The following is a 13,076-nucleotide window of genomic DNA, read 5'->3' as shown; positions in this document are numbered from 1 at the left end:
TTTGTCTTAATCTAGCATTTAATATGTTACGCCCTTTTTTTAAGCATGTAACTAATTAGGATTTTTCTCTCTTTTATTTTAGAAACAAATTTAATAGAAATGTAGTCAGTTTAGGATATCCTTAAAATAAATGAGGCGAGCCTCGCCAAACAAAGACGCACAAACTGCGGGGCCGTCAATAGATGTTAATAATTACTTAGATTTCGGGAGTGGCCATTTAGCGAACTTCACGGCTTTCCCCAAAGATAATAACGCGTTAGACTCTTTAGACGCGATTTTAATTAAATTACATGCTTAAATTCGGGTGCGCATTTATGTGACCCGAATCCAAATCTCAACGGATTCGGAACGTGTGAGCATGTGATTTTTGCCCTATATGAGAATTACTCCCAAAAAAATTCAAAATAAAATAATTTTCCTTTGTGTGCAATTTTTGAATTTTCGTGATATTTTTGGATAATTATTTGTATTTTTGTCTGTGCATGTTTATTTGTTAAATTAATAAAAAAAATACAAAATATATCGCATTTGCACTTAGGATTTAATTCCACAATTAGAAGTAATTAAGTTTGGTTTACAAGAAAGAAAAAAATCGTAAAAATCATGTACGTTGCATTTTTAGCATTTAATGTCCAAATTGTGTGATTTTATCGTAATTATTATTTAATTGTGTGTTAATTGTTATTGGGAGTTAATTTGCGCTTTTATAAATTAATTTAGTTCTATATGATAATTTAAGGATTTTTAGAATTTAGTTTCAGTTTAAGAAAAATAAAAGAAGAAAAGAGAGCAAAAAATATAAAGAAAATCGAAATTGGGCCTCTTCTCTAATTTTGAACCTAGGCCCAAAACACCTATACCCAACCTTCCCCTACGACCCGGTCCATTTCAAACCGGGTCGACCCAGTCCATAACTCCAAAGACCCAACCCCTTTCTTCATTTTTCATTTTCTTGCATTTTCCTAACCCTAAACCTAATAGACACTACCCGCCCCCCCTTTCTTTCTCTTCTTCTCTAAACTTCATCCCAAACCCTAGCAGCCATGGCTGCCTCCCCCCTCACACCCCTGCCCCCTCATGCCACACACACATACGCAACACATACACACATACACAGCCTCGTCGACCAAAAGACCCCTCGCCGCGAACCTGCGCCTTGAACGACCTCGAACCCCAGTCCGCCATGGCCGTTGCCTCTTCTTCTTCGACGAGCTCCAGCAGCTATCGCACGAGCTACCCATCTTCATGTCATCGTCTTCGTCGAACCAACAGCCTTCGTCGTCGCCATCTTCTTCGAGCTCAAGCTCAAGCTTGATTATTTCTTCAGTTTGTTTTTATTCATTTTTCTTGTTTAGTTTTAAATACAGAAGTGTGTTAGTTTAATCACTTGAATCCTTCATCTTGGTTGTAATGTTGTTAGATTTAATTTGAAGTTCAATTGACTATTGGGTCTAGTGATTTGAATCTACTTATTTGTTGTGTTTCAATTTGTTACTGTTATTGAATCTGAAAGTATGTTGTTAAAAATGTTGTTCAATTTGTTACTGTTATAGAATCCTTGGTCTTTGTTTTGATGATATTTGACATAATCATAGTTTCTAGCTTAAATTTGTTGATGAAATTTGATTGAGAATTGGTTATAGCTGTCGTAATCGGTTAATTGATTAGGATTTAGATATAGCTGATGGGGGTGTTATGGTAATTTCAAATTATTTCAGGGGTAAAATGGGAAATGAGCCTTAATTTTGAGTGCTCCGTCCACTAGGCATTGATAATATTACAATAGTACATGGTGAGGGGCAAGACATGGGGTAGTGGTGGGGTTAATACATTTTTTAATATGGTGGGGGACAAGGCATAATGGAGTGGGAATAATGCATTTGTTTAATATGGTGGGGGCAAGACATAATGGAGTGAGAATAATGTATTTGTTTAATATAGTGGGGGACAAAACATGTAGGCATGGGAAACAAGGGAATTAAATAAGAAAAACATTAAGTAGTGGGGGAAAGACATGCAATTATGGGAATATTTCGGGTTAGTGGTTCAAGACAAGAGTCTTGGTTATAAATAGAGTCATTTTTACACAGTGTAGGAGATGATAGAGGAGAAAAGATGAGAGAGTTGACTGAATTTTGAGAAATCAGAATTTGAGAGCAAAAAGAAAAAAACAAGCTGAACTTTTACTTGAATAATTTCAGGTTGCTTTTCCTTGAGTGTTATTCAAAAATCAGTAAACTATTGCGTCTTGTATCCGTTTCTCTTCTGCTTTGACTGCGATTGCATTCTGGTACTGCTGGTTTTCAATCTGTTACTAGGTTATTCTACTGGTCGTTACTGGTTTTGCTGTTGCTGAACCTGTTGTTGCTGTGTATTTACGCTACTGCTGCTTCTACTGATCTTCCTCTTCTTTTACTTCCAATACCAGGTACATGGCCGTAACCTTATCGATATTGTAAGCTGAAATGTGAAAGCATGAATACATATGAAGAATGGAACTTTGAAGTTTTAATTTAGTTTTTTTTCCTTTGTCTCTTTTACTGATTGTGTTTAGGTTATCTCATGTATTATTATTCTGTAAATTTCGGTTGCTTTGCATAACTAGGCATATTGTATTGATGTATTAAATAATACTCTGTTTTAGTTTTGTTATTAGGTAGTATATGTTTAAGCATGCTCATTACTGTCAAACTGTTTAACAATTGGAGTAAGAGGAAAATAACATAAGTTGGTCTTTAGTGAATCGGCTTGGTAAAACTGGTTAGTTCACTAGCTTGAAGGTTTTAATATTGTCAACAGTAGGTTAATCGTGAACATGTAGCTAAATTTAGTTAAAGCATGAATTTAAATTAATTTCGTGAATTAGGCATTATGGCATGATTTGAGTTCAAACAAGACGAGTTAACGTTTGAATTTAATAAACTTTCGAATATGCATTAGTAATTAAGATTGATTCTAGTTTCAAATAGTCGTAAATAATTAATTCCAACGGTTCAAGTCATCTAACAATGCGAGTTTAATCGAGTTATAGGATAATTAGTTTCTTTTGAACATATTATTTGTCGATTCCGTAGTTTATTTATAATTTCAATTTTAGTAATATTCCTTTCCGTTAACATTTGTCTTAATCTAACATTTAATATGTTACGCCCTTTTTTTTAAGCATGTAACTAATTAGGATTTTTTTTCTCTTTTATTTTAGAAACGAATTTAATAGAAATGTAGTCACTTTAGGATATCCTTAAAATAAATGAGGCGAGCCTCGCCAAAGAAAGACGCACAAACTGCGGGGCCCTCAATAAATGTTAATAATTACTTAGATTTCGGGAGTGGCCATTTAGCGAACTTCACGGCTTTCCCCAAAGAAATAACGCGTTAGACTCTTTAGACGCGATTTTAATTAAATTACATGCTTAAATTCGGGTGCGCATTTATGTGACCCAAATCCAAATCTCAACGGAGTCGGAACGTATTAACAACCACGGGTGCATTGATTGTGACGTGGTTCGAGATGCATTTTCACGACATTGCAATTCTATTAAAAAATAATAATAAAAGCGGTTAAACTTAATAAAAGCACACAAGTCATAACATGTATAAAAATCAGATATTTAGCCATTACAACAATTTAAGCGACCGTGCTAGAACCACGGGATTCGGGGGTGCCTAACACCTTCCCTCGGGTCAACAGAATTCCTTACTAAGAATTTCTGGTTCGCAGACTTCATTTGGAAAGTCGAATATTTTCCTCGAATTGGGATTCAAGATAAACCGGTGACTTGGGACACCAAAAGCCAAACCTTTCCTAAGTGGCGACTCTGAATTAAATAAATAATCCCTATTGTCACTTAAATTGGAAAAACTCCCTCACGCATTTATCCTTCGGGGTAGGCGCGCAAAAAAGAGGTGTGACAGCTGCTGCAACCAAGTTCCAAATTCTCCGATAACCACCCGAAATGATCCCGAGGCCCCGGGGACCTCGACCAAAAGCACAAACATAACCTGATACCTTATTCAAACTTGTTCCAATCATCAAAACACCTCAAACAACATCAAATCTACCAAATCACATCGAATTTAAGCCTAAGTTTCTAAAATCTTTCGAAAATACATTTTCGATCAAAAACCCAACCAAACCACGTCCGAATGACCTGAAATTTTGCACACACATCCCAAATGACACAACGAAGCTACTGCAACTCTCGGAATTCCATTCCGACCCTTATATAAAAATCTCACTTACCGAAAAATGCCAAAATATCAACTTCGCCAATTCAAGCCTAATTCTACTCCGAACCTCCAAAACCAATTCCGATTACGCTCCTAAGCCATAAATAACCTCCCGAAGCTAACCAAACCATCGAAACTCACATCCGAGCTCTCTAACACATAAGTCAATATCCAGTTAACTTTTCCAACTTAAACCTTCTTAAAAGAGACTAAGCGTCTCATTTCTTACCAATTCCTCTCCGAACTCAAACCGATCAACCCGATCACATAAAATACGGATAACAAAGCATAAAGAAGCATAAATGGGGAAACGAGTGGTAACTCATGAGACGACTGGCCAGGTCGTCACATCCTCCCCAACTTAAACAAATGTTCATCCTTGAACGAGTCAAGAAACATACTTGAAGCCTCAAATAGGTGAGGATATCTGCTCCACATCTCCCGCTCGGTCTCCCAGGTAGGCTCCTCCACGGGCCGACCTCTCCACTGCACTTTCACTGATGCTATATCCTTTGACCTCAACCTCCAAACCTGACGACCCAAAATAGCTACTAGCTCCACATCAAAGGTCAAATCATCATCCAACTGAACCGTGCTGAAGTCCAAAACATGAGACGAATCCCCAATATACTTCTGGAGCATAGAAACATGAAATACCGGATGCACACTCGACAAGCTGGGTGGCAAAGCAAGCTCATAAGCCACCTCCCCGAACCTCCGAAGCACCTCAAAAGGCCCAATGAACCGAGGACTCAATTTCCTTTTCTTCCCAAATCTCATAACACCCTTCATGGGCGAAACCTTCAATAGAACCTTCTCGCCAACCATGTAGAACACATCTCGAACTTTCCTATCAGCATAACTCTTTTGCCTCGACTGCACCGTACGAAGCCTCTCCTGAATCACCTTCACCTTTACCTTCTCCAAAGGATCCTGAACCAAATCAGTCCCCAATAGCCTAGCCTCATCGGGCTCGAACCAACTAACTAGAGATCTACACCGCCTCCCATACAAAGCCTCATATGGAGCCATCTGGATACTCGACTGGTAGCTATTGTTATAAGCAAACTCTGCAAGCGTTAGAAACTCATCCCATTATCCTCCAAAATCAATGACACAAGCACGCAACATATACTCCAATATCTGAATAGTACGCTCGGACTACCCGTCCGTCTAAGGATGAAAAACTGTGTTCAACTCCACCTGAGTACCCAACTCTCTCTACACGGCTCTCCAAAACTGCGAAGTAAACTAAGTACCTCTATCTGAAATGATAGAAGCCGGAACACCATGCAAACGAACAATCTCTCGGATATAAATCCCTGCCAACTGCTCTGAAGAATAGGTAGTACATACATGAATGAAGTGCGTGGACTTGGTCAGCCGATCTACAATCACCCAAATAGAATCGAACTTCTTCGAAGTTCATGGAAGTCCAATAACAAAGTCCATAGTGATCCTCTCCCACTTTCACTTAGGAATAACCATCTGCTGAAGCAAGCCACCCGGTATCTGATGCTCATATTTTACCTATTGACAATTGAGACATAAGCTACAAATCCCACAATATCTTTCATCATTCTTCTCCACCAATAGTGCTGCCTCAAATCCTGATACATTTTCGCGGCACCTGGATGGATGGAATACCGCGAACTATGGGCCTCCTCCAGGATCAACTCCCGAAGCCCATCCACATTGGGCACACAAATTTGGCCCTGCATCCTCAACACCCCATCATCACCGATGGTCACATCTTTGGCATCATCATGCTGAACTCTGTCCCTAAGGACAAACAAATACGGATCATCATATTGTCGCTCTCTGATGCAATCATACAAGGAAGACCGAGAAACCACACATGCCAACACCCAGCTAGGCTCCGAAATATCTAACCTCACAAACCGATTGGCCAAGGCCTGAACATCAACTGCAAGAGGTCTCTCCCCAACTGGAATATCTACCAAACTCCTCATACTCACTGCCTTTCGGCTCAAAGCATCGACTACCACATTGGCTTTCCCGGATGGTACAATATAGTAATATCATAATCCTTAAGCAACTCCAACCATCTTCGCTGCCTCAGATTAAGATCCTTTTGTTTGAACAAATGCTGAAGACTGCGACCTCACAAGATACGCCATATAAGTAATGCCTCCAAATCTTCAATGCATGAACTATGACAACCAACTCCAAATCATGAACGGGGTAGTTCTTCTCATGGGGATCAACTGATGAGAAGCATACGTAATAACTCTACCCTCAAGCATCAATACACAACCAATCCCAACTCTCGAAGCATCACAATACACGGTGTATGAACTTGAAGCTGATGGCAAAACCAATACTGGAGCTGTGGTCAAAGCTGTCTTGAGCTTCTGAAAGTTCTCCTCACACTCGTCCGACCATACAAATGAAACACCCTTCTGAGTCAACTTGGTCAAGGTTGATGCGATGGATGAGAATCCCTGAACAAACCGGAAATAATAGTTTTCCAAACAAAGAAAGCTACGAATCTCTGAGGCTGAGGACGGTCTAGGCCAACTCCGAACTGCCTCTATCTTCTTCGGATCAACCTGAATACCCTCGCTGGACACCACGTGCCCTAAGAAAGCCACTGAACTGAGCCAAAACTCACACTTGGAGAACTTTGCATAAAGCTTCTCCTCCCTCAATCTCTGTAACACAACTCTCAAATGCTCTGCGTGCTCCTCCTGACTATGCGAGTACAGCAGAATATCATCAATGAAGATGATCATAAACGAATAAAGATAAGGCCGAAACACACTGTTCATCAGATGTATGAACGCTGTTAGGGCATTGGTTATCCCAAAAGACATCACAAGGAACTCATAATGACCATATCGGGTCCTGAAAGCTGTCTTAAGAATATCTGAATCCCTGATCTTTAACTGGTGATAGCCCGAACGGAGAATAATCTTGGAGAACACTCTCTCTCCCTGAAGCTGGTCAAATAAATTATCAATGCGAGGTAAAGGATACTTGTTCTTAATTGTTACCTTGTTCAATTGCCTATAATCAATGCACATTCTCATTGTGCCATCCTTCTTCTTCACAAATAGAACCGCCGCACCCCAAGGTGACACACTAGGCCGAATGAACCCCTTATATAGGAGTTCCTAAAGTTGTTCCTTCAATTTCTTCAAATCCACTGGTGCCATACGATACGGCGGAATAGAAATAGGTTAAATTCCCGGCACCGGGTCAATACCAAAATCAATATCCCTGTTCGGTGGCATACCCGGCAGGTCTGCAGGAAACACATCGGGAAAATCCTTCACAATTGGGACAGAATCAAGACTGGGAGTCTCAGCTCTGACATCCCTCACAAACGCTAGATACGAAAGACAACCCTTCCCAACCATACACTGGGCCTTCAAGAAAGGGATAACCCTACAAGGAACATAATCAGTCAGACCATGCCACTCGATCCGCGGCACACCCGGCATAGCCAAAGTGACTGTCTTAGCATGACAGTCCAGAATAGCATGACACAAAGATAACCAATCCATGCCCAAAATGACATCAAAATCCACCATACTCAATAGCAATAGATCCACTCGGGTCTCCAGACCCCCAATAGTCACCATACATGACTGGTACACACGATCTACAACAATTGTATCGCCCACCGGGGTAGATACATGAACATGTAAAGCAAGAAACTCACGGGGCGTACCCAAATAACGAGCAAAGTATGATGACACATAAGAAAAGGTGGAACCGGGATCAAATAATACAGAGGCATCTCTGTGGCAGATTAAAACAATACCTGTAATGACAGCATCTGAAGCAATAACATCTGGCCTACCTGGGATAGCATAGAAACGAGCCTGGACACCGCCTGATCGACCTCCCCCTCTAGGGTGATCCCTGGCTGCTTGACCTCTACCCTAGCTGGCTGGGCGGGTGATGAAGTAACTGGAGGAGAAATCGAGGGCTGACCCCTCCACTAAGAAGAACGAGCAACCCGACGAGGACACTGCCTCCACATAGCCCATATCGCCACACTCATAACAACTCCTAGGTGCCGGAGAAGGGGACTGAAGGGAACCCCTCGCACCGAAGTGACTAGCAGATGCACTCGACATAGAAGAGCACTGAGCTAATGGAGCACGAGATGAACTCTGAGTTGGGAGGGCGCTAAGTGATAACTGGACTTACTGAGATCCATGATGACCATGACCTGAAGATGCCCCACGATAACCTGGGCGGGCAGACTGAGCAAGCCTAAATGAACGGCCCCTACCATGCTGAAACTGGCCCCTCGAAGGAGCACCGCTATAATTGCCCGATCCTCGAGGCCTCTTGGCCTCCCTCTCCTCTCGCTCCTAACGGCGAACAGTCTTAATCTCACGAGCGATATCAACCACCTCCTCGAAGGTGGCACCTGTCACCCTCTCTCTAGTCATAAGAATACAGAGCTGGTAAGTAAGGCTATCTACAAATCTCCTGATCCTCTCTCGATCCGTCGGAACCAACTAGATGGCATGACGAGCCAACTCAGAAAACCTCTTCTCATACTGGGACACGGTCATCTCCCCCTGACGCATCCACTCAAACTACCTACGCATCTCCTCTTTGCGAGACTGCGACACATACTTCTCCAGGAAGAGAACGGAGAACTATTGCCAAGTAAGAGGTGCTGCACCAACCGACCTACACCTCTCAAAATCCTCCCACCAAGTGAAGGAATCCCCCGAGAACTGAAAGGTGGTAAATGCCACACCACTAGACTTAAGAATCCCTGCGGTACAGAGTATCTGTTGGCACTTATCCAAGAAACCCTAGGCATCCTCGCCCTCTGCTCCGCTAAATGTCAGAGACTGGAGTCTACCAAACCTCTCAAATCGACGTTTCTCATCATCCGGCATAACTGGTACCACAAACTCCTGAGCTGGTGCAACCGACTGGGCTAGAGGTGTCCCTGGCGTCTGAAGTCCCTGCACTACTTGCTCAAGTGTGCGAGCAGCGGGGGTCTGATTGCCTCCCCCGACCAGTGAAGTAGTTGCTGCTGTATTGGCTGAAACTGCCTAGCTATCCAAACTGATAAGATCTGTGCCAAGGCCTCCTGAAGACCCGGAATCACGATGGGCACAGCTGGTGCTTGAACTGGTACTGCTGGAGCATCCATAGCTGGAGCCTGATCCTAGGCTAGGGCAGCTGGTGGGTCTACAGGTACTGCCCTCGCTGCTCTACCTTTGCCACGACTACGACCGCGTCCATGGCCTCTGGTGGCCTCTACTAGTGGCACTGGTAGTCGTCCACCCCGTCCGGCAGCTCATGTCCTCACCATCTATGAGAAAATAGAATAACCAATGTTTAGCACTCGGATCAACAAGTTCGCATGACAAGAGTTTCAAGAATATGAAGTTTTTCCTAAAGGTTCTGCAACCTCTCGAGGATAAATACAGACGTCTCCGTACTGATCCGCGAGACTCTACTAAACCGGCTCATGACTCGCGAGACTTATGTAACCTAGGCTATGATACCAACTTGTCATGACCCCAAATACCAGTCGTGATGGTGCCTATCACATTACTAGGCAAGACAGACCAACTATCAAACCACAACCCATTTTCATTCTTAATAAATCATTTGCTAACACAGTTTAATTACCAATTATCATAATAAGTATGTAAATCAGCAAGTTAGATATGCGGAAGTCAATAAGACATAAAAACTACACAGCCCACACTGATCTGGTGTCACAAGTCTAGAGCCTTTAATATAAGTCTGAACAACCTACTACATAGATAGTCTAGGAATGCGGAAAAGTAATAAGATATAAAGGAGAAATCAGGGTTGCGGACGCCATGCAGCTACCTAGAAATCCCTGGCAAATGCTGAACGATTGAAAAGCTCTCACTCGGCCTCTGGGGCACCTGGATCTGCACCAAAGGTGCAGGATGTAATGTGAGTACTCCGACCTAGTGAGTAATAAATATAAATAATGATTGAAAGTAAGAAAACACGTATACACAAGGTATTCTATAATAAAGCAGTCAAATAAGTAATTTGTAACAGTAAACCAATGAAAAGTAGAATAAAATACTTCTACAACAAATAAACAGGTAATTGACAGACAATTAAGATAAAGTAAGCACATAGAAGTTCCCCCTCGGGCATAGTATCAACAATTTCCGCCCCTCGGGCTCAATATCACATCACAATGGGTACCCACGCTAATTGCAGGTGTACAGACTCCGGAGGGGCCTCTTACGGCCCAAGCGCAATATTAAGCCATCCCGTGGCATCAACTCTAGGCCCTCAGCCTCATATCAATCAAACCACCTACTCGCGTATATATGTATCTCAGGCCCTCGGCCTCATATCAGTATTAGTATTCCTCACAATATAGGCCCTCGGCCTTACTAAGTCCAAAAATCATCACAAGCCCCTCGGGCAGTAGTAAAACAGTGTTTTCAGCCCAAGCATCATTTAAAATATCATTTAAGTCTTGAAAACTGAGAAAGAATGGCTGAATAGTGAAAATAGTAGGAAAATATCATGATTGAGTTCAAGTAACAAGTCAACACAGTGAGGAAATATCAATAAATAGCCCCGAAGGGTTCAAATAGTTGGCACTAGGCCCAAATATGGCATTCAGCCTAAATAATGATGGCAACACACAGTTTACAATCAAATACGCGGTAAAATCATCAATCGAGATGGACCAAGTCACAATCCCCAATAGTATACGACCCCACGCTCATCATCAAGCGCATGTCTCACCTCAATATAGCACTACGATGTGCAAATCCGGGGTTTCAAACCCTCAGGACATCATTTACAATCATTACTCACCTCAAACCGGCTAACTTTCTAGCTCGCGATGCCTTTGCCCTTCAAATCAGCCTCCATGCGCGTCGAATCTATCCAAAATCATAACGAATACGTCACAATATGCTAAAGGAACAAAGCCCAAGCGAAAACAATCGAAAAATACCAAAAATCCAAAAATTAGCAAAACCCCGAGCCTCGGGCCCACTTCTCGAAACTCAAAAAATTTCACACCATTAGATTCCTCACCTCCCCACGAGATCATACATATCAAAAACACAAGAATCAGAGTTCAAAAATGGCCCCTCAAATCCTCAATTTAAGCCCTCTTGAACTCAAGCCCTAAACCTCATTTTTAGTCCTTTAATTTCTTAAATTTCAGTCTCAATTCATGAAATATTACCATAGAAGTGTGTTTTAGGTCCAAAATACTTACCTCAACGAAGTCTCTTTAATTTCTCTTGTCACACCTCCTTTTTCCGCCCCCGCGAGGGGTGAAGGGGTTTTCTCCAATTAAAGGACAGTCGAAACGGGATTTGTTTGTTTATTTCAGAGTCGCCACTTGGGAGATTTAGGGTGTCCCAAGTCACCAATTTTAATCCCGAATCGAGGAAAAGCATGACTCTGTATTACAGTCCGCGAACCAGAAATCCGGATAAGGAATTCTGTTAACCCGGGAGAAGGTGTTAGGCATTCCCGAGTTCCGTGGTTCTAGCACGGTTGCTCAACTGTTATATTCAGCTTGGTTATATGATTTTATACAAATATGAACTTATGTGCAAATTTTATCTTTTTACCGCTTTCATAATTGTTATTATTATTTTTACAAGAATGTGAACATTGTTTAAAACATGTCTTTGGATTACGTCACATGAAATGCACCCGTAATCCGGAACACATTTTTATTCAACGTTTTGGGATTTGGATTTGGGTCGCATGAAATACGCACCCGAGTTTAAGAAGATAACATTATTAAATACGCGCCTAAAGCGACTAGTGTATCATTATTTCTGGGTAAGACCGTGGAATTCACTAAACAGTCCATCCCGAATTCTAAATACTCAATTAAACATTTATTGAGGGCCCCGCAATTGGTGCATTTTATTGGGCGAGGCTCATCTCATTTTATTTTTAAAAGGACAGTCCTAAAATGCCTACATTTTTCTATTGAAATTTGTCTCTACAAAATAAAATAGAAAATATCTTAATTTATTTACATGCTTGAGTTGTTATAGATGGATTTCGAATATGATTCATAAAATCTGAAAATGATGCAAACAGGACAGTCCGTTGCCACTGTGGGCCCAGGCCCAACGTGTATGACATAAAACTAGACCTGGGCCGTCTTATTCACATGTTATTACCTAGTTACATTATATTAGGCATGTTCTCAGTTTGTCAAATTAAAAAAAACTTAGCAATCTAATTTTAATCCTAGACCATTTACATGCTGAAATTAACCAATATTATTTAACTAAACAATATTTCTACCAAGTTCCTACATGATCTATTTTGATGAACTAACACGCTTTTTGAGACATGGTAATCATCCAACAATAGCGAATTAACTAGACGAAGTTACTACACCATTTATTTATTTTTAGGCAATATATAGATAGTTCGTCCCTTAAGCTATCATCCGATGTTTCACTATATATATTAAACAGCTACATGATTCTGATTAGAGTAAGCTAAACAATTTATATATACAAATAAAATTTAGAATATAATTAAAATAAATCTGGAACTTCAACTCTTCATTTTCGTATTCATGCTACATGTTTCAGTTTACAATAACCAGCGTGTCAGTTGTGTACCTGATATTGGAAGCAAAAGAAAATAAAGATGAGAATCAGCAGCAGTAATAACAATACAACACAGTAACAACCCAGGAACAGAGTTTGCAAACCGGTGGAGTAGTAATCCCAAAACAAAAGCTTCAAGCTTTGATGAAGCAACAACAATTAATGCTGATTTCAAACAATGAAAGAAAGCAGAAGATTTTTTTTTTATTTGAAAGTTTTAATATTTTTCGGAATTTTCTT

Source organism: Nicotiana sylvestris, chromosome 6 (assembly GCF_000393655.2).
Source record: "Nicotiana sylvestris chromosome 6, ASM39365v2, whole genome shotgun sequence".
Lineage (NCBI taxonomy): Eukaryota > Viridiplantae > Streptophyta > Magnoliopsida > Solanales > Solanaceae > Nicotiana > Nicotiana sylvestris.
The sequence above is the reverse complement of the archived record's forward strand: the minus strand, read 5'-3'. Positions refer to the sequence as shown.